The sequence below is a fragment of the Oncorhynchus nerka genome, linkage group LG10 (assembly GCF_034236695.1).
Source record: "Oncorhynchus nerka isolate Pitt River linkage group LG10, Oner_Uvic_2.0, whole genome shotgun sequence".
Classification (NCBI taxonomy): domain Eukaryota; kingdom Metazoa; phylum Chordata; class Actinopteri; order Salmoniformes; family Salmonidae; genus Oncorhynchus; species Oncorhynchus nerka.
The window spans coordinates 7,968,365-7,986,645 of record NC_088405.1 but is presented as its reverse complement, the minus strand read 5'-3'; the positions used below and the strand labels follow the sequence as shown (position 1 = coordinate 7,986,645).

At 59.1% G+C, this 18,281-nt stretch overlaps 1 pseudogene; it reads left to right on the top strand.

The window, feature by feature from the left end:
* The window catches only part of LOC115115761 (dedicator of cytokinesis protein 1-like), a 209,631-nt pseudogene that overhangs the window by 166,746 nt on the left and 24,604 nt on the right, over window positions 1-18,281 (top strand).

Below are 18,281 nucleotides of genomic sequence, written 5' to 3'. Positions count from 1 at the left end.
TCCTCCCTCCCTCCCTCTCCTCCCTCCTCCTCCTCCCTCCCTCCTCCTCCCTCCCTCCCTCCCTCCCTCCCTCCCTTCCCCCCTCCTTCCCCCTCCTTCCTTCCTCCCTCTCCCTCCCTCCTCCCTCCTACCCTCCCTCCCTCCCTCCACCCTGCCTCTCTCCCTCCCTCCAAACAGCCTCTCTCCTCCCCTTCCTCCCTCTCTCCTCACCACATAATTATATCCCTCAGCTCCTCTCCTCTTTTCCCTCCCTCCTCCCTCAGCTCCTCTCCTCGCTCCCTCCCTCCTCCCTCAGCTCCTCTTCTCCCTCCCTCGTCTTCTCTTCATTACAGCGGCAGAGCACCAAAGCCCACTGCTCTGGCCCTTTGGGATGTAGCTACCAGTCGGTAATTCAATTAAGAAAATAATCAGAGTGTGGCCCCTAGATTCCCCTGGTGGTAGATCAGTCAGCTAGCCAGTCGTCTGGCCCCTAGATTCCCCTGGTGGTAGATCAGCCAGCCAGTTGTCTGGCCCCTAGATTCCCCTGGTGGTAGATCAGTCAGCTAGCCAGTCGTCTGGCCCCTAGATTCCCCTGGTGGTAGATCAGTCAGCCAGTCGTCTGGCCCCTAGATTCCCCTGGTGGTAGATCAGTCAGCTAGCCAGTCGTCTGGCCCCTAGATTCCCCTGGTGGTAGATCAGTCAGCTAGCCAGTCGTCTGGCCCCTAGATTCCCCTGGTGGCAGATCAGCCAGCCAGTCGTCTGGCCCCTAGATTCCCCTGGTGGCAGATCAGCCAGCCAGTCGTCTGGCCCCTATGTTCCCCTGGTGGTAGATCAGTCAGCCAGTCGTCTGGCCCCTATGTTCCCCTGGTGGTAGATCAGCCAGCCAGTCGTCTGGCCCCTAGATTCCCCTGGTGGTAGATCAGTCAGCCAGTCGTCTGGCCCCTAGATTCCCCTGGTGGTAGATCAGCCAGCCAGTCGTCTGGCCCCTAGATTCCCCTGGTGGTAGATCAGTCAGCTAGCCAGTCGTCTGGCCCCTAGATTCCCCTGGTGGCAGATCAGCCAGCCAGTCAGTCAGCCAGTGGGCCCCTAGATTCCCTGGTGGCAGATCAGCCAGCCAGTCGGTAGATCTCAGCCAGCCCCTAGATTCCCCTGGTGGTAGATCAGTCAGCCAGTCGTCTGGCCCCTAGATTCCCTGGTGGTAGATCAGCCAGCCAGTCGTCTGGCCCCTAGATTCCCTGGTGGTAGATCAGTCAGCTAGCCAGTCGTCTGGCCCCTAGATTCCCTGGTGGCAGATCAGCCAGCCAGGCATCGTCTGGCCCCTAGATTCCCCTGGTGGCAGATCAGCCATCCAGGCATCAGTCGTCTGGCCCCTAGATTCCCCTGGTGGTAGATCAGTCAGGCATCAGTCGTCTGGCCCCTATGTTCCCTGGTGGTAGATCAGCCAGCCAGGCATCAGTCTGGCCCCTAGATTCCCCTGGTGGTAGATCAGTCAGCCATCAGTCGTCTGGCCCCTAGATTCCCTGGTGGTAGATCAGTCAGCCAGTCGTCTGGCCCCTAGATTCCCTGGTGGTAGATCAGTCAGCCAGTCGTCTGGCCCCTAGATTCCCTTGGTGGCAGATCAGCCATCCAGGCATCAGTCGTCTGGCCCCTAGATTCCCCTGGTGGTAGATCAGTCAGCCAGTCGTCTGGCCCCTAGATTACCTTGGTGGTAGATCAGGCATCAGTCGTCTGGCCCCTAGATTCCCCTGGTGGCAGATCAGCCATCCAGGCATCCAGTCGTCTGGCCCCTAGATTCCCTTGGTGGCAGATCAGCCATCCAGGCATCAGTCGTCTGGCCCCTAGATTCCTTGGTGGCAGATCAGCCATCCAGGCATCAGTCTTCTGGCCCCTAGATTACCTTGGTGGCAGATCAGCCATCCAGGCATCAGTCGTCTGGCCCCTAGATTCCCCTGGTGGTAGATCAGTCAGCCAGTCGTCTGGCCCCTAGATTCCCCTGGTGGTAGATCAGCCAGCCAGTCGTCTGGCCCCTAGATTCCCTTGGTGGTAGATCAGCCAGCCAGTCGTCTGGCCCCTAGATTCCCCTGGTGGTAGATCAGCCAGCCAGTCGTCTGGCCCCTAGATTCCCTTGGTGGTAGATCAGTCAGCCAGTCGTCTGGCCCCTAGATTCCCCTTGGTGGCAGATCAGCCATCCAGGCATCAGTCGTCTGGCCCCTAGATTACCTTGGTGGCAGATCAGCCATCCAGGCATCAGTCTGGCCCTAGATTCCCTGGTGGCAGATCAGCCATCCAGGCATCAGTCGTCTGGCCCCTAGATTCCCTGGTGGTAGATCAGTCAGCCAGTCGTCTGGCCCCTAGATTACCTTGGTGGCAGATCAGCCATCCAGGCATCAGTCGTCTGGCCCCTAGATTCCCTGGTGGTAGATCAGCCAGCCAGTCGTCTGGCCCCTAGATTCCCTGGTGGTAGATCAGTCAGCCAGTCGTCTGGCCCTAGATTACCTTGGTGGCAGATCAGCCATCCAGGCATCAGTCGTCTGGCCCCTAGATTCCCTTGGTGGCAGATCAGCCATCCAGGCATCAGTCGTCTGGCCCCTAGATTCCCTTGGTGGCAGATCAGCCATCCAGGCATCAGTCGTCTGGCCCATAGATTCCCTTGGTGGCAGATCAGCCATCCAGGCATCAGTCGTCTGGCCCCTAGATTCCCTTGGTGGCAGATCAGCCATCCAGGCATCAGTCGTCTGGCCCCTAGATTCCCCTGGTGGTAGATCAGTCAGCCAGTCGTCTGGCCCCTAGATTCCCTTGGTGGTAGATCAGCCATCCAGGCATCAGTCGTCTGGCCCCTAGATTCCCTTGGTGGTAGATCAGCTATCCAGGCATCAGTCGTCTGGCCCCTAGATTCCCCTGGTGGTAGATCAGTCAGCCAGTCGTCTGGCCCCTAGATTACCTTGGTGGTAGATCAGCCATCCAGGCATCAGTCGTCTGGCCCCTAGATTCCCTTGGTGGCAGATCAGCCATCCAGGCATCAGTCGTCTGGCCCCTAGATTCCCTTGGTGGCAGATCAGCCATCCAGGCATCAGTCGTCTGGCCCCTAGATTACCTTGGTGGCAGATCAGCCATCCAGGCATCAGTCGTCTGGCCCCTAGATTCCCCTGGTGGCAGATCAGCCATCCAGGCATCAGTCGTCTGGCCCCTAGATTCCCTGGTGGTAGATCAGTCAGCCAGTCGTCTCCCCTAGATTCCCCTGGTGGTAGATCAGCCAGCCAGTCGTCTGGCCCCTAGATTCCCTTGGTGGTAGATCAGCCAGCCAGTCGTCTGGCCCCTAGATTCCCCTGGTGGTAGATCAGCCAGCCAGTCGTCTGGCCCCTAGATTCCCTTGGTGGTAGATCAGTCAGCCAGTCGTCTGGCCCCTAGATTCCCCTTGGTGGCAGATCAGCCATCCAGGCATCAGTCGTCTGGCCCCTAGATTACCTTGGTGGCAGATCAGCCATCCAGGCATCAGTCGTCTGGCCCCTAGATTCCCTGGTGGCAGATCAGCCATCCAGGCATCAGTCGTCTGGCCCTAGATTCCCTGGTGGTAGATCAGTCAGCCAGTCGTCTGGCCCCTAGATTCCCTGGTGGTAGATCAGCCAGCCAGTCGTCTGGCCCCTAGATTCCCTTGGTGGTAGATCAGCCAGCCAGTCGTCTGGCCCCTAGATTCCCTGGTGGTAGATCAGCCAGCCAGTCGTCTGGCCCCTAGATTCCCTTGGTGGTAGATCAGTCAGCCAGTCGTCTGGCCCCTAGATTCCCCTTGGTGGCAGATCAGCCATCCAGGCATCAGTCGTCTGGCCCCTAGATTCCCTTGGTGGCAGATCAGCCATCCAGGCATCAGTCGTCTGGCCCCTAGATTCCCCTGGTGGCAGATCAGCCATCCAGGCATCAGTCGTCTGGCCCCTAGATTCCCCTGGTGGCAGATCAGCCATCCAGGCATCAGTCGTCTGGCCCCTAGATTCCCCTGGTGGCAGATCAGCCATCCAGGCATCAGTCGTCTGGCCCTAGATTCCCTGGTGGTAGATCAGCCAGCCAGTCGTCTGGCCCCTAGATTCCCCTGGTGGTAGATCAGCCATCCAGGCATCAGTCGTCTGGCCCCTAGATTCCCCTGGTGGTAGATCAGCCATCCAGTCGTCTGGCCCCTAGATTCCCCTGGTGGTAGATCAGCCAGCCAGTCGTCTGGCCCCTAGATTCCCCTGGTGGTAGATCAGCCAGCCAGTCGTCTGGCCCCTAGATTCCCTTGGTGGTAGATCAGCCATCCAGCCAGTCGTCTGGCCCCTAGATTCCCTTGGTGGTAGATCAGCCAGCCAGTCGTCCGGCCCCTAGATTCCCCTGGTGGTAGATCAGCCATCCAGGCATCAGTCGTCTGGCCCCTAGATTCCCTTGGTGGTAGATCAGCCATCCAGGCATCAGTCGTCTGGCCCCTAGATTCCCTTGGTGGTAGATCAGCCATCCAGGCATCAGTCGTCTGGCCCCTAGATTCCCCTGGTGGCAGATCAGCCATCCAGGCATCAGTCGTCTGGCCCCTAGATTCCCCTGGTGGCAGATCAGCCAGCCAGTCGTCTGGCCCCTAGATTCCCCTGGTGGTAGATCAGCCATCCAGGCATCAGTCGTCTGGCCCCTAGATTCCCCTGGTGGTAGATCAGCCATCCAGGCATCAGTCGTCTGGCCCCTAGATTCCCCTGGTGGTAGATCAGCCATCCAGGCATCAGTCGTCTGGCCCCTAGATTCCCTTGGTGGTAGATCAGCCAGCCAGTCGTCTGGCCCCTAGATTCCCCTGGTGGTAGATCAGTCAGCCAGTCGTCTGGCCCCTAGATTCCCCTGGTGGCAGATCAGCCAGCCAGTCGTCTGGCCCCTAGATTCCCCTGGTGGTAGATCAGCCATCCAGGCATCAGTCGTCTGGCCCCTAGATTCCCTGGTGGTAGATCAGCCATCCAGGCATCAGTCGTCTGGCCCTAGATTCCCTGGTGGTAGATCAGCCATCCAGGCATCAGTCGTCTGGCCCCTAGATTCCCTTGGTGGTAGATCAGCCAGCCAGTCGTCTGGCCCTAGATTCCCCTGGTGGTAGATCAGCCATCCAGGCATCAGTCGTCTGGCCCCTAGATTCCCCTGGTGGTAGATCAGCCATCCAGGCATCAGTCGTCTGGCCCCTAGATTCCCCTGGTGGTAGATCAGTCAGCCAGTCGTCTGGCCCCTAGATTACCTTGGTGGCAGATCAGCCAGCCAGTCGTCTGGCCCCTAGATTCCCCTGGTGGTAGATCAGTCAGCCAGTCGTCTGGCCCCTAGATTCCCCTGGTGCTACATCAGTCAGCCAGTCGTCTGGCCCCTAGATTCCCCTGGTGGTAGATCAGCCAGCCAGTCGTCCGGCCCCTAGATTCCCCTGGTGGTAGATCAGTCAGCCAGTCGTCTGGCCCCTAGATTCCCCTGGTGGTAGATCAGCCAGCCAGTCGTCTGGCCCCTAGATTCCCCTGGTGGTAGATCAGTCAGGCCAGTCGTCTGGCCCCTAGATTCCTTGGTGGCAGATCAGCCATCCAGGCATCAGTCGTCTGGCCCCTAGATTCCCTGGTGGTAGATCAGCCAGCCAGTCGTCTGGCCCCTAGATTCCCCTGGTGGTAGATCAGTCAGCCAGTCGTCTGGCCCCTAGATTACCTTGGTGGCAGATCAGCCATCCAGGCATCAGTCGTCTGGCCCCTAGATTCCCTTGGTGGCAGATCAGCCATCCAGGCATCAGTCGTCTGGCCCCTAGATTCCCTTGGTGGCAGATCAGCCATCCAGGCATCAGTCGTCTGGCCCCTAGATTCCCTTGGTGGCAGATCAGCCATCCAGGCATCAGTCGTCTGGCCCCTAGATTCCCTTGGTGGCAGATCAGCCATCCAGGCATCAGTCGTCTGGCCCCTAGATTCCCTGGTGGTAGATCAGTCCAGCCAGTCGTCTGGCCCCTAGATTCCCTTGGTGGTAGATCAGCCATCCAGGCATCAGTCGTCTGGCCCCTAGATTCCCTTGGTGGTAGATCAGCCATCCAGGCATCAGTCGTCTGGCCCCTAGATTCCCCTGGTGGTAGATCAGTCAGCCAGTCGTCTGGCCCCTAGATTACCTTGGTGGTAGATCAGCCATCCAGGCATCAGTCGTCTGGCCCCTAGATTCCCTTGGTGGCAGATCAGCCATCCAGGCATCAGTCGTCTGGCCCCTAGATTCCCTTGGTGGCAGATCAGCCATCCAGGCATCAGTCGTCTGGCCCCTAGATTACCTTGGTGGCAGATCAGCCATCCAGGCATCAGTCGTCTGGCCCCTAGATTCCCTGGTGGTGGCAGATCAGCCATCCAGGCATCAGTCGTCTGGCCCCTAGATTCCCCTGGTGGCAGATCAGCCATCCAGGCATCAGTCGTCTGGCCCCTAGATTCCCCTGGTGGTAGATCAGTCAGCCAGTCGTCTGGCCCCTAGATTACCTTGGTGGCAGATCAGCCATCCAGGCATCAGTCGTCTGGCCCCTAGATTCCCCTGGTGGTAGATCAGCCAGCCAGTCGTCTGGCCCCTAGATTCCCCTGGTGGTAGATCAGTCAGCCAGTCGTCTGGCCCCTAGATTACCTTGGTGGCAGATCAGCCATCCAGGCATCAGTCGTCTGGCCCTAGATTCCCTTGGTGGCAGATCAGCCATCCAGGCATCAGTCAGTCTGGCCCTAGATTCCCTTGGTGGCAGATCAGCCATCCAGGCATCAGTCGTCTGGCCCATAGATTCCCCTTGGTGGCAGATCAGCCATCCAGGCATCAGTCGTCTGGCCCTAGATTCCCTTGGTGGCAGATCAGCCATCCAGGCATCAGTCGTCTGGCCCCTAGATTCCCTGGTGGTAGATCAGTCAGCCAGTCGTCTGGCCCCTAGATTCCCTTGGTGGTAGATCAGCCATCCAGGCATCAGTCGTCTGGCCCCTAGATTCCCTTGGTGGTAGATCAGCCATCCAGGCATCAGTCGTCTGGCCCCTAGATTCCCCTGGTGGTAGATCAGTCAGCCAGTCGTCTGGCCCCTAGATTACCTTGGTGGTAGATCAGCCATCCAGGCATCAGTCGTCTGGCCCCTAGATTCCCTTGGTGGCAGATCAGCCATCCAGGCATCAGTCGTCTGGCCCTAGATTCCCTTGGTGGCAGATCAGCCATCCAGGCATCAGTCGTCTGGCCCTAGATTACCTTGGTGGCAGATCAGCCATCCAGGCATCAGTCGTCTGGCCCCTAGATTCCCTTGGTGGCAGATCAGCCATCCAGGCATCAGTCGTCTGGCCCCTAGATTCCCCTGGTGGTAGATCAGTCAGCCAGTCGTCTGGCCCCTAGATTCCCCTGGTGGTAGATCAGCCAGCCAGTCGTCTGGCCCCTAGATTCCCTTGGTGGTAGATCAGCCAGCCAGTCGTCTGGCCCCTAGATTCCCCTGGTGGTAGATCAGCCAGCCAGTCGTCTGGCCCCTAGATTCCCTTGGTGGTAGATCAGTCAGCCAGTCGTCTGGCCCCTAGATTCCCTTGGTGGCAGATCAGCCATCCAGGCATCAGTCGTCTGGCCCCTAGATTCCCCTGGTGGCAGATCAGCCATCCAGGCATCAGTCGTCTGGCCCCTAGATTCCCCTGGTGGCAGATCAGCCATCCAGGCATCAGTCGTCTGGCCCCTAGATTCCCCTGGTGGTAGATCAGTCAGCCAGTCGTCTGGCCCCTAGATTCCCTGGTGGTAGATCAGCCAGCCAGTCGTCTGGCCCCTAGATTCCCTGGTGGTAGATCAGCCAGCCAGTCGTCTGGCCCCTAGATTCCCTGGTGGTAGATCAGCCAGCCAGTCGTCTGGCCCCTAGATTCCCTTGGTGGTAGATCAGTCAGCCAGTCGTCTGGCCCCTAGATTCCCTTGGTGGCAGATCAGCCATCCAGGCATCAGTCCTGGCCCCTAGATTCCCTGGTGGCAGATCAGCCAGCATCAGTCGTCTGGCCCCTAGATTCCCCTGGTGGTAGATCAGCCATCCAGGCATCAGTCGTCTGGCCCTAGATTCCCTGGTGGCAGATCAGCCATCCAGGCATCAGTCGTCTGGCCCTAGATTCCCTGGTGGTAGATCAGCCATCCAGGCATCAGTCGTCTGGCCCCTAGATTCCCCTGGTGGTAGATCAGCCAGCCAGTCGTCTGGCCCCTAGATTCCCCTGGTGGTAGATCAGCCATCCAGGCATCAGTCGTCTGGCCCCTAGATTCCCCTGGTGGTAGATCAGCCATCCAGTCGTCTGGCCCCTAGATTCCCCTGGTGGTAGATCAGCCAGCCAGTCGTCTGGCCCCTAGATTCCCCTGGTGGTAGATCAGCCAGCCAGTCGTCTGGCCCCTAGATTCCCTTGGTGGTAGATCAGCCAGCCAGTCGTCTGGCCCCTAGATTCCCTTGGTGGTAGATCAGCCAGCCAGTCGTCCGGCCCCTAGATTCCCCTGGTGGTAGATCAGCCATCCAGGCATCAGTCGTCTGGCCCCTAGATTCCCTTGGTGGTAGATCAGCCATCCAGGCATCAGTCGTCTGGCCCCTAGATTCCCTTGGTGGTAGATCAGCCATCCAGGCATCAGTCCTGGCCCTAGATTCCCCTGGTGGTAGATCAGCCATCCAGGCATCAGTCGTCTGGCCCTAGATTACCTGGTGGCAGATCAGCCATCCAGGCATCAGTCGTCTGGCCCTAGATTCCCTGGTGGCAGATCAGCCATCCAGGCATCAGTCGTCTGGCCCCTAGATTCCCTGGTGGTAGATCAGCCAGCATCAGTCGTCTGGCCCCTAGATTCCCCTGGTGGTAGATCAGCCATCCAGGCATCAGTCGTCTGGCCCCTAGATTCCCTGGTGGTAGATCAGCCATCCAGGCATCGTCTGGCCCCTAGATTCCCCTGGTGGTAGATCAGCCAGCCAGTCGTCTGGCCCCCTAGATTCCCCTGGTGGTAGATCAGCCAGCCAGTCGTCTGGCCCCTAGATTCCCTTGGTGGTAGATCAGCCAGCCAGTCGTCTGGCCCCTAGATTCCCTTGGTGGTAGATCAGCCAGCCAGTCGTCCGGCCCTAGATTCCCTTGGTGGTAGATCAGCCATCCAGGCATCAGTCGTCTGGCCCCTAGATTCCCTTGGTGGTAGATCAGCCATCCAGGCATCAGTCGTCTGGCCCCTGATTCCCTTGGTGGTAGATCAGCCATCCAGGCATCAGTCGTCTGGCCCTAGATTCCCCTGGTGGCAGATCAGCCATCCAGGCATCAGTCGGGCCCCTAGATTCCCCTGGTGGCAGATCAGCCAGCCAGTCGTCTGGCCCTAGATTCCCCTGGTGGTAGATCAGCCATCCAGGCATCAGTCGTCTGGCCCCTAGATTCCCCTGGTGGTAGATCAGCCATCCAGGCATCAGTCGTCTGGCCCTAGATTCCCCTGGTGGTAGATCAGCCATCCAGGCATCAGTCGTCTGGCCCTAGATTCCCTTGGTGGTAGATCAGCCAGCCAGTCGTCTGGCCCCTAGATTCCCTGGTGGTAGATCAGCCAGCCAGGCATCGTCTGGCCCCTAGATTCCCTGGTGGCAGATCAGCCAGCATCAGTCGTCTGGCCCCTAGATTCCCTGGTGGTAGATCAGCCATCCAGGCATCAGTCGTCTGGCCCCTAGATTCCCTGGTGGTAGATCAGCCATCCAGGCATCAGTCGTCTGGCCCCTAGATTCCCCTGGTGGTAGATCAGTCAGCCAGTCGTCTGGCCCCTAGATTCCCTGGTGGTAGATCAGCCAGCCAGTCGTCTGGCCCCTAGATTCCCTGGTGGTAGATCAGTCCAGCCAGTCGTCTGGCCCCTAGATTCCCTGGTGGTAGATCATCCCAGTCGGTGGCCCCTAGATTCCCTGGTGGTAGATCAGCCAGCCAGTCGTCTGGCCCCTAGATTCCCCTGGTGGTAGATCAGTCAGCCAGTCGTCTGGCCCCTAGATTCCCCTGGTGGTAGATCAGCCAGCCAGTCGTCTTGGCCCCTAGATTCCCTGGTGGTAGATCAGTCAGCCAGTCGTCTGGCCCCTAGATTACCTTGGTGGCAGATCAGCCATCCAGGCATCAGTCGTCTGGCCCTAGATTCCCTTGGTGGCAGATCAGCCATCCAGGCATCAGTCGTCTGGCCCCTAGATTCCCTTGGTGGCAGATCAGCCATCCAGGCATCAGTCGTCTGGCCCCTAGATTACCTTGGTGGCAGATCAGCCATCCAGGCATCAGTCGTCTGGCCCCTAGATTACCTTGGTGGCAGATCAGCCATCCAGGCATCAGTCGTCTGGCCCTAGATTCCCTGGTGGCAGATCAGCCATCCAGGCATCAGTCGTCTGGCCCCTAGATTCCCCTGGTGGTAGATCAGTCAGCCAGTCGTCTGGCCCCTAGATTCCCCTGGTGGTAGATCAGCCAGCCAGTCGTCTGGCCCCTAGATTCCCTTGGTGGTAGATCAGCCAGCCAGTCGTCTGGCCCCTAGATTCCCCTGGTGGTAGATCAGCCAGCCAGTCGTCTGGCCCCTAGATTCCCTTGGTGGTAGATCAGTCAGCCAGTCGTCTGGCCCCTAGATTCCCCTTGGTGGCAGATCAGCCATCCAGGCATCAGTTGTCTGGCCCCTAGATTACCTTGGGTGGCAGATCAGCCATCCAGGCATCAGTCGTCTGGCCCCTAGATTCCCCTGGTGGCAGATCAGCCATCCAGGCATCAGTCGTCTGGCCCCTAGATTCCCCTGGTGGTAGATCAGTCAGCCAGTCGTCTGGCCCCTAGATTCCCCTGGTGGTAGATCAGCCAGCCAGTCGTCTGGCCCCTAGATTCCCTTGGTGGTAGATCAGCCAGCCAGTCGTCTGGCCCCTAGATTCCCCTTGGTGGTAGATCAGTCAGCCAGTCGTCTGGCCCTAGATTCCCCTTGGTGGCAGATCAGCCATCCAGGCATCAGTCGTCTGGCCCTAGATTCCTTGGTGGCAGATCAGCCATCCAGGCATCAGTCGTCTGGCCCTAGATTCCCCTGGTGGCAGATCAGCCATCCAGGCATCAGTCGTCTGGCCCTAGATTCCCTGGTGGCAGATCAGCCATCCAGGCATCAGTCGTCTGGCCCCTAGATTCCCTTGGTGGTAGATCAGTCAGCCAGTCGTCTGGCCCCTAGATTCCCCTTGGTGGCAGATCAGCCATCCAGGCATCAGTCGTCTGGCCCCTAGATTCCCTTGGTGGCAGATCAGCCATCCAGGCATCAGTCGTCTGGCCCCTAGATTCCCCTGGTGGCAGATCAGCCATCCAGGCATCAGTCGTCTGGCCCTAGATTCCCTGGTGGCAGATCAGCCATCCAGGCATCAGTCGTCTGGCCCCTAGATTCCCCTGGTGGCAGATCAGCCATCCAGGCATCAGTCGTCTGGCCCTAGATTCCCCTGGTGGTAGATCAGCCAGCCAGTCGTCCTGGCCCCTAGATTCCCCTGGTGGTAGATCAGCCATCCAGGCATCAGTCGTCTGGCCCCTAGATTCCCTGGTGGTAGATCAGCCATCCAGGCATCAGTCGTCTGGCCCCTAGATTCCCCTGGTGGTAGATCAGCCATCCAGGCATCAGTCGTCTGGCCCCTAGATTCCCTTGGTGGTAGATCAGCCAGCCAGTCGTCTGGCCCCTAGATTCCCCTGGTGGTAGATCAGTCAGCCAGTCGTCTGGCCCCTAGATTCCCCTGGTGGCAGATCAGCCAGCCAGTCGTCTGGCCCCTAGATTCCCCTGGTGGTAGATCAGCCATCCAGGCATCAGTCGTCTGGCCCCTAGATTCCCCTGGTGGTAGATCAGCCATCCAGGCATCAGTCGTCTGGCCCCTAGATTCCCCTGGTGGTAGATCAGTCAGCCAGTCGTCTGGCCCCTAGATTACCTTGGTGGCAGATCAGCCAGCCAGTCGTCTGGCCCCTAGATTCCCCTGGTGGTAGATCAGTCAGCCAGTCGTCTGGCCCCTAGATTCCCCTGGTGCTACATCAGTCAGCCAGTCGTCTGGCCCCTAGATTCCCCTGGTGGTAGATCAGCCAGCCAGTCGTCCGGCCCCTAGATTCCCCTGGTGGTAGATCAGTCAGCCAGTCGTCTGGCCCCTAGATTCCCCTGGTGGTAGATCAGCCAGCCAGTCGTCTGGCCCCTAGATTCCCCTGGTGGTAGATCAGTCAGCCAGTCGTCTGGCCCCTAGATTACCTTGGTGGCAGATCAGCCATCCAGGCATCAGTCGTCTGGCCCCTAGATTCCCCTGGTGGTAGATCAGCCAGCCAGTCGTCTGGCCCCTAGATTCCCCTGGTGGTAGATCAGTCAGCCAGTCGTCTGGCCCCTAGATTACCTTGGTGGCAGATCAGCCATCCAGGCATCAGTCGTCTGGCCCCTAGATTCCCTTGGTGGCAGATCAGCCATCCAGGCATCAGTCGTCTGGCCCCTAGATTCCCTTGGTGGCAGATCAGCCATCCAGGCATCAGTCGTCTGGCCCCTAGATTCCCTTGGTGGCAGATCAGCCATCCAGGCATCAGTCGTCTGGCCCCTAGATTCCTTGGTGGCAGATCAGCCATCCAGGCATCAGTCGTCTGGCCCCTAGATTCCCCTGGTGGTAGATCAGTCAGCCAGTCGTCTGGCCCCTAGATTCCCTTGGTGGTAGATCCAGCCATCCAGGCATCAGTCGTCTGGCCCCATAGATTCCCTTGGTGGTAGATCAGCCATCCAGGCATCAGTCGTCTGGCCCCTAGATTCCCTGGTGGTAGATCAGCCAGCCAGTCGTCTGGCCCCTAGATTCCCTTGGTGGTAGATCAGCCATCCAGGCATCAGTCGTCTGGCCCCTAGATTCCCTTGGTGGCAGATCAGCCCCCTAGATTCCCCCTGGTGGTAGGCAGCCAGTCAGTCCCTGGTGCTGTCAGCCAGTCGTCTGGCCCCTAGATTCCCTGGTGGTAGATCAGCCAGCCAGTCGTCCGGCCCCTAGATTCCCTGGTGGTAGATCAGTCAGCCAGTTCCCCTGGTGGTAGATCAGCCATCCAGGCATCAGTCGTCTGGCCCCTAGATTCCCTTGGTGGCAGATCAGCCATCCAGGCATCAGTCGCGTCTGGCCCCTAGATTCCCTTGGTGGTAGATCAGCCATCCAGGCATCAGTCGTCTGGCCCCTAGATTCCCTGGTGGCAGATCAGCCATCCAGGCATCAGTCGTCTGGCCCTAGATTCCCCTGGTGGCAGATCAGCCAGCCAGTCAGTCTGGCCCCTAGATTCCCAGCCAGTGGTGGTAGATCAGCCATCCAGGCATCAGTCGTCTGGCCCCTAGATTCCCTGGTGGTAGATCAGCCATCCAGGCATCAGTCGTCTGGCCCTAGATTCCCTGGTGGTAGATCAGCCATCCAGGCATCAGTCGCCTGGCCCCTAGATTCCCTTGGTGGTAGATCAGCCAGCCAGTCGTCTGGCCCCTAGATTCCCTGGTGGTAGATCAGTCAGCCAGTCGTCTGGCCCTAGATTCCCTGGTGGCAGATCAGCCAGCCAGTCGTCTGGCCCCTAGATTCCCTGGTGGTAGATCAGCCATCCAGGCATCAGTCGTCTGGCCCTAGATTCCCTGGTGGTAGATCAGCCATCCAGGCATCAGTCGTCTGGCCCCTAGATTCCCTGGTGGTAGATCAGTCAGCCAGTCGTCTGGCCCCTAGATTACCTTGGTGGCAGATCAGCCAGCCAGTCGTCTGGCCCCTAGATTCCCTGGTGGTAGATCAGTCAGCCAGTCGTCTGGCCCCTAGATTCCCCTGGTGGTAGATCAGCCAGCCAGTCGTCTGGCCCTAGATTCCCTGGTGGTAGATCAGTCAGCCAGTCGTCTGGCCCCTAGATTACCTTGGTGGCAGATCAGCCATCCAGGCATCAGTCGTCTGGCCCCTAGATTCCCTTGGTGGCAGATCAGCCATCCAGGCATCAGTCGTCTGGCCCCTAGATTCCCTTGGTGGCAGATCAGCCATCCAGGCATCAGTCGTCTGGCCCCTAGATTACCTTGGTGGCAGATCAGCCATCCAGGCATCAGTCGTCTGGCCCCTAGATTACCTTGGTGGCAGATCAGCCATCCAGGCATCAGTCGTCTGGCCCCTAGATTCCCCTGGTGGCAGATCAGCCATCCAGGCATCAGTCGTCTGGCCCCTAGATTCCCCTGGTGGTAGATCAGTCAGCCAGTCGTCTGGCCCCTAGATTCCCCTGGTGGTAGATCAGCCAGCCAGTCGTCTGGCCCCTAGATTCCCTTGGTGGTAGATCAGCCAGCCAGTCGTCTGGCCCCTAGATTCCCCTGGTGGTAGATCAGCCAGCCAGTCGTCTGGCCCCTAGATTCCCTTGGTGGTAGATCAGTCAGCCAGTCGTCTGGCCCCTAGATTCCCCTTGGTGGCAGATCAGCCATCCAGGCATCAGTTGTCTGGCCCCTAGATTACCTTGGGTGGCAGATCAGCCATCCAGGCATCAGTCGTCTGGCCCCTAGATTCCCCTGGTGGCAGATCAGCCATCCAGGCATCAGTCGTCTGGCCCCTAGATTCCCTGGTGGTAGATCAGTCAGCCAGTCGTCTGGCCCCCTAGATTCCCCTGGTGGTAGATCAGCCAGCCAGTCGTCTGGCCCCTAGATTCCCTTGGTGGTAGATCAGCCAGCCAGTCGTCTGGCCCCTAGATTCCCCTGGTGGTAGATCAGCCAGCCAGTCGTCTGGCCCCTAGATTCCCTTGGTGGTAGATCAGTCAGCCAGTCGTCTGGCCCCTAGATTCCCCTTGGTGGCAGATCAGCCATCCAGGCATCAGTCGTCTGGCCCCTAGATTCCCTTGGTGGCAGATCAGCCATCCAGGCATCAGTCGTCTGGCCCCCATAGATTCCCTGGTGGCAGATCAGCCATCCAGGCATCAGTCGTCTGGCCCTAGATTCCCCTGGTGGTAGATCAGCCATCCAGGCATCCCTTGCGGCAGATCGTCTGGCCCCTAGATTCCCTTGGTGGTAGATCAGTCAGCCAGTCGTCTGGCCCCTAGATTCCCCTTGGTGGCAGATCAGCCATCCAGGCATCAGTCGTCTGGCCCTAGATTCCCTTGGTGGCAGATCAGCCATCCAGGCATCAGTCGTCTGGCCCCCTCGATTCCCTGGTGGCAGATCAGCCATCCAGGCATCCCCTGGCCCTAGATTCCCCTGGTGGTAGATCAGCCATCCAGGCATCAGTCAGTCTGGCCCTAGATTCCCCTGGTGGTAGATCAGCCATCCAGGCATCAGTCGTCTGGCCCTAGATTCCCCTGGTGGTAGATCAGCCATCCAGGCATCAGTCGTCTGGCCCTAGATTCCCCAGGCATGGTGGTAGATCAGCCAGGCCAGTCGTCTGGCCCCTAGATTCCCCTGGTGGTAGATCAGCCATCCAGGCATCAGTCGTCTGGCCCCTAGATTCCCTGGTGGTAGATCAGCCAGCCAGGCAGTCTGGCCCTAGATTCCCTGGTGGTAGATCAGTCTCGCCTGGCCCCTAGATTCCCCTGGTGGCAGATCAGCCAGCCAGTCAGTCTGTGGTGGTAGATCAGCCATCCCTGGTCTGGCCCCTAGATCAGATCAGCCATCAGGCATCAGTCAGCCAGTCGCCTGGCCCCTAGATTCCCTTGGTGGTAGATCAGCCAGCCAGTCGTCTGGCCCTAGATTCCCCTGGTGGTAGATCAGTCAGCCAGTCGTCCGGCCCCTAGATTCCCCTGGTGGTAGATCAGCCAGCCAGTCGCCTGGCCCCTAGATTCCCCTAGATCAGCCAGCCAGTCGTCTGGCCCCTAGATTCCCTGGTGGTAGATCAGATCAGCCATCCAGGCATCAGTCGTCTGGCCCCTAGATTCCCCTGGTGGTAGATCAGCCAGCCAGTCGTCTGGCCCCTAGATTCCCCTGGTGGTAGATCAGTCAGCCAGTCGTCTGGCCCCTAGATTACCTTGGTGGCAGATCAGCCATCCAGGCATCAGTCGTCTGGCCCCTAGATTCCCTTGGTGGCAGATCAGCCATCCAGGCATCAGTCGTCTGGCCCCTAGATTCCCTTGGTGGCAGATCAGCCATCCAGGCATCAGTCGTCTGGCCCTAGATTCCCTTGGTGGCAGATCAGCCATCCAGGCATCAGTCGTCTGGCCCTAGATTCCCCTGGTGGCAGATCAGCCATCCAGGCATCAGTCGTCTGGCCCTAGATTCCCTGGTGGTAGATCAGTCAGCCAGTCGTCTGGCCCCTAGATTCCCTTGGTGGTAGATCAGCCATCCAGGCATCAGTCGTCTGGCCCCTAGATTCCCTTGGTGGTAGATCAGCCATCCAGGCATCAGTCGTCTGGCCCCTAGATTCCCTGGTGGTAGATCCAGTCAGCCAGTCGTCTGGCCCCTAGATTACCTTGGTGGTAGATCAGCCATCCAGGCATCAGTCGTCTGGCCCTAGATTCCTTGGTGGCAGATCAGCCATCCAGGCATCAGTCGCCTGGCCCCTAGATTCCCTTGGTGGCAGATCAGCCATCCAGGCATCAGTCGCCTGGCCCCTAGATTACCTTGGTGGCAGATCAGCCATCCAGGCATCAGTCGTCTGGCCCTAGATTACCTTGGTGGCAGATCAGCCATCCAGGCATCAGTCGTCTGGCCCCTAGATTCCGCTGGTGGCAGATCAGCCATCCAGGCATCAGTCGTCTGGCCCCTAGATTCCCTGGTGGTAGATCAGTCAGCCAGTCGTCTGGCCCCTAGATTCCCCTGGTGGTAGATCAGCCAGCCAGTCGTCTGGCCCCTAGATTCCAGATCAGCCAGCCAGTCGCCTGGCCCCTAGATTCCCTGGTGGTAGATCAGCCAGCCAGTCGTCTGGCCCCTAGATTCCTTGGTGGATCAGTCAGTCGTCTGGCCCCTAGATTCCCTTGGTGGCAGATCAGCCATCCCATGGTGGCCCCTAGATTACCTTGGTGGTAGCCATCCAGGCATCAGTCGCCTGGCCCTAGATTCCCCTGGTGGCAGATCAGCCATCCAGGCATCAGTCGCCTGGCCCCTAGATTCCCCTGGTGGTAGATCAGTCAGCCAGTCGTCGCCTGGCCCCTAGATTCCCTGGTGGTAGATCAGCCAGCCAGCCAGTGTCTGGCCCCTAGATTCCCCTGGTGGTAGATCAGTCAGCAGCCAGTCGTCTGGCCCCTAGATTCCCCTGGTGGTAGATCAGTCAGCCAGTCGTCTGGCCCCTAGATTCCCCTGGTGGCAGATCAGCCATCCAGGCCAGTCGTCTGGCCCTAGATTCCCTGGTGGCAGATCAGTCAGCAGCCAGTCGTCTGGCCCCTAGATTCCCCTGGTGGCAGATCAGCCAGCCAGTCGTCTGGCCCTAGATTCCCCTGGTGGCAGATCAGCCATCCAGGCATCAGTCGTCTGGCCCCTAGATTCCCCTGGTGGTAGATCAGCCAGCCAGTCGTCTGGCCCCTAGTTCCCCTGGTGGTAGATCAGCCATCAGCCAGTCGTCTGGCCCCTAGATTCCCCTGGTGGTAGATCAGCCATCCAGTCGTCTGGCCCCTAGATTCCCCTGGTGGTAGATCAGCCAGCCAGTCGTCTGGCCCCTAGATTCCCCTGGTGGTAGATCAGCCAGCCAGTCTGGCCCCTAGATTCCCTGGTGGTAGATCAGCCAGCCAGTCGTCTGGCCCCTAGATTCCCTGGTGGCAGATCAGCCAGCCAGTCGTCTGGCCCCTAGATTCCCTGGTGGTAGATCAGCCAGCCAGTCGTCTGGCCCCTAGATTCCCTGGTGGTAGATCAGTCCAGCCAGTCGTCTGGCCCCTAGATTCCCTGGTGGTAGATCAGCCAGCCAGTCGTCTGGCCCCTAGATTCCCTGGTGGTAGATCAGCCAGCCAGGCCAGTCGTCTGGCCCCTAGATTCCCCTGGTGGCAGATCAGCCAGCCAGTCGTCTGGCCCCTAGATTCCCCTGGTGGCAGATCAGCCAGCCAGTCGTCTGGCCCCTAGATTCCCCTGGTGGTAGATCAGTCAGCCAGTCGTCTGGCCCCTATGTTCCCCTGGTGGTAGATCAGCCAGCCAGTCGTCTGGCCCCTAGATTCCCCTGGTGGTAGATCAGTCAGCCAGTCGTCTGGCCCCTAGATTCCCCTGGTGGTAGATCAGTCAGCCAGTCGTCTGGCCCCTAGATTCCCCTGGTGGTAGATCAGTCAGCCAGTCGTCTGGCCCCTAGATTACCTTGGTGGCAGATCAGCCATCCAGGCATCAGTCGTCTGGCCCATGATAGAGCTTCTTCCTCGGGGCCTGAGAAGAGAGGAGAGATGACTCTTTCATTCAACGTCGTTGGCACAGGGAAGAGGCTAACAGCTGTAAGCTCTACTGTCTCCGTTAAATACATC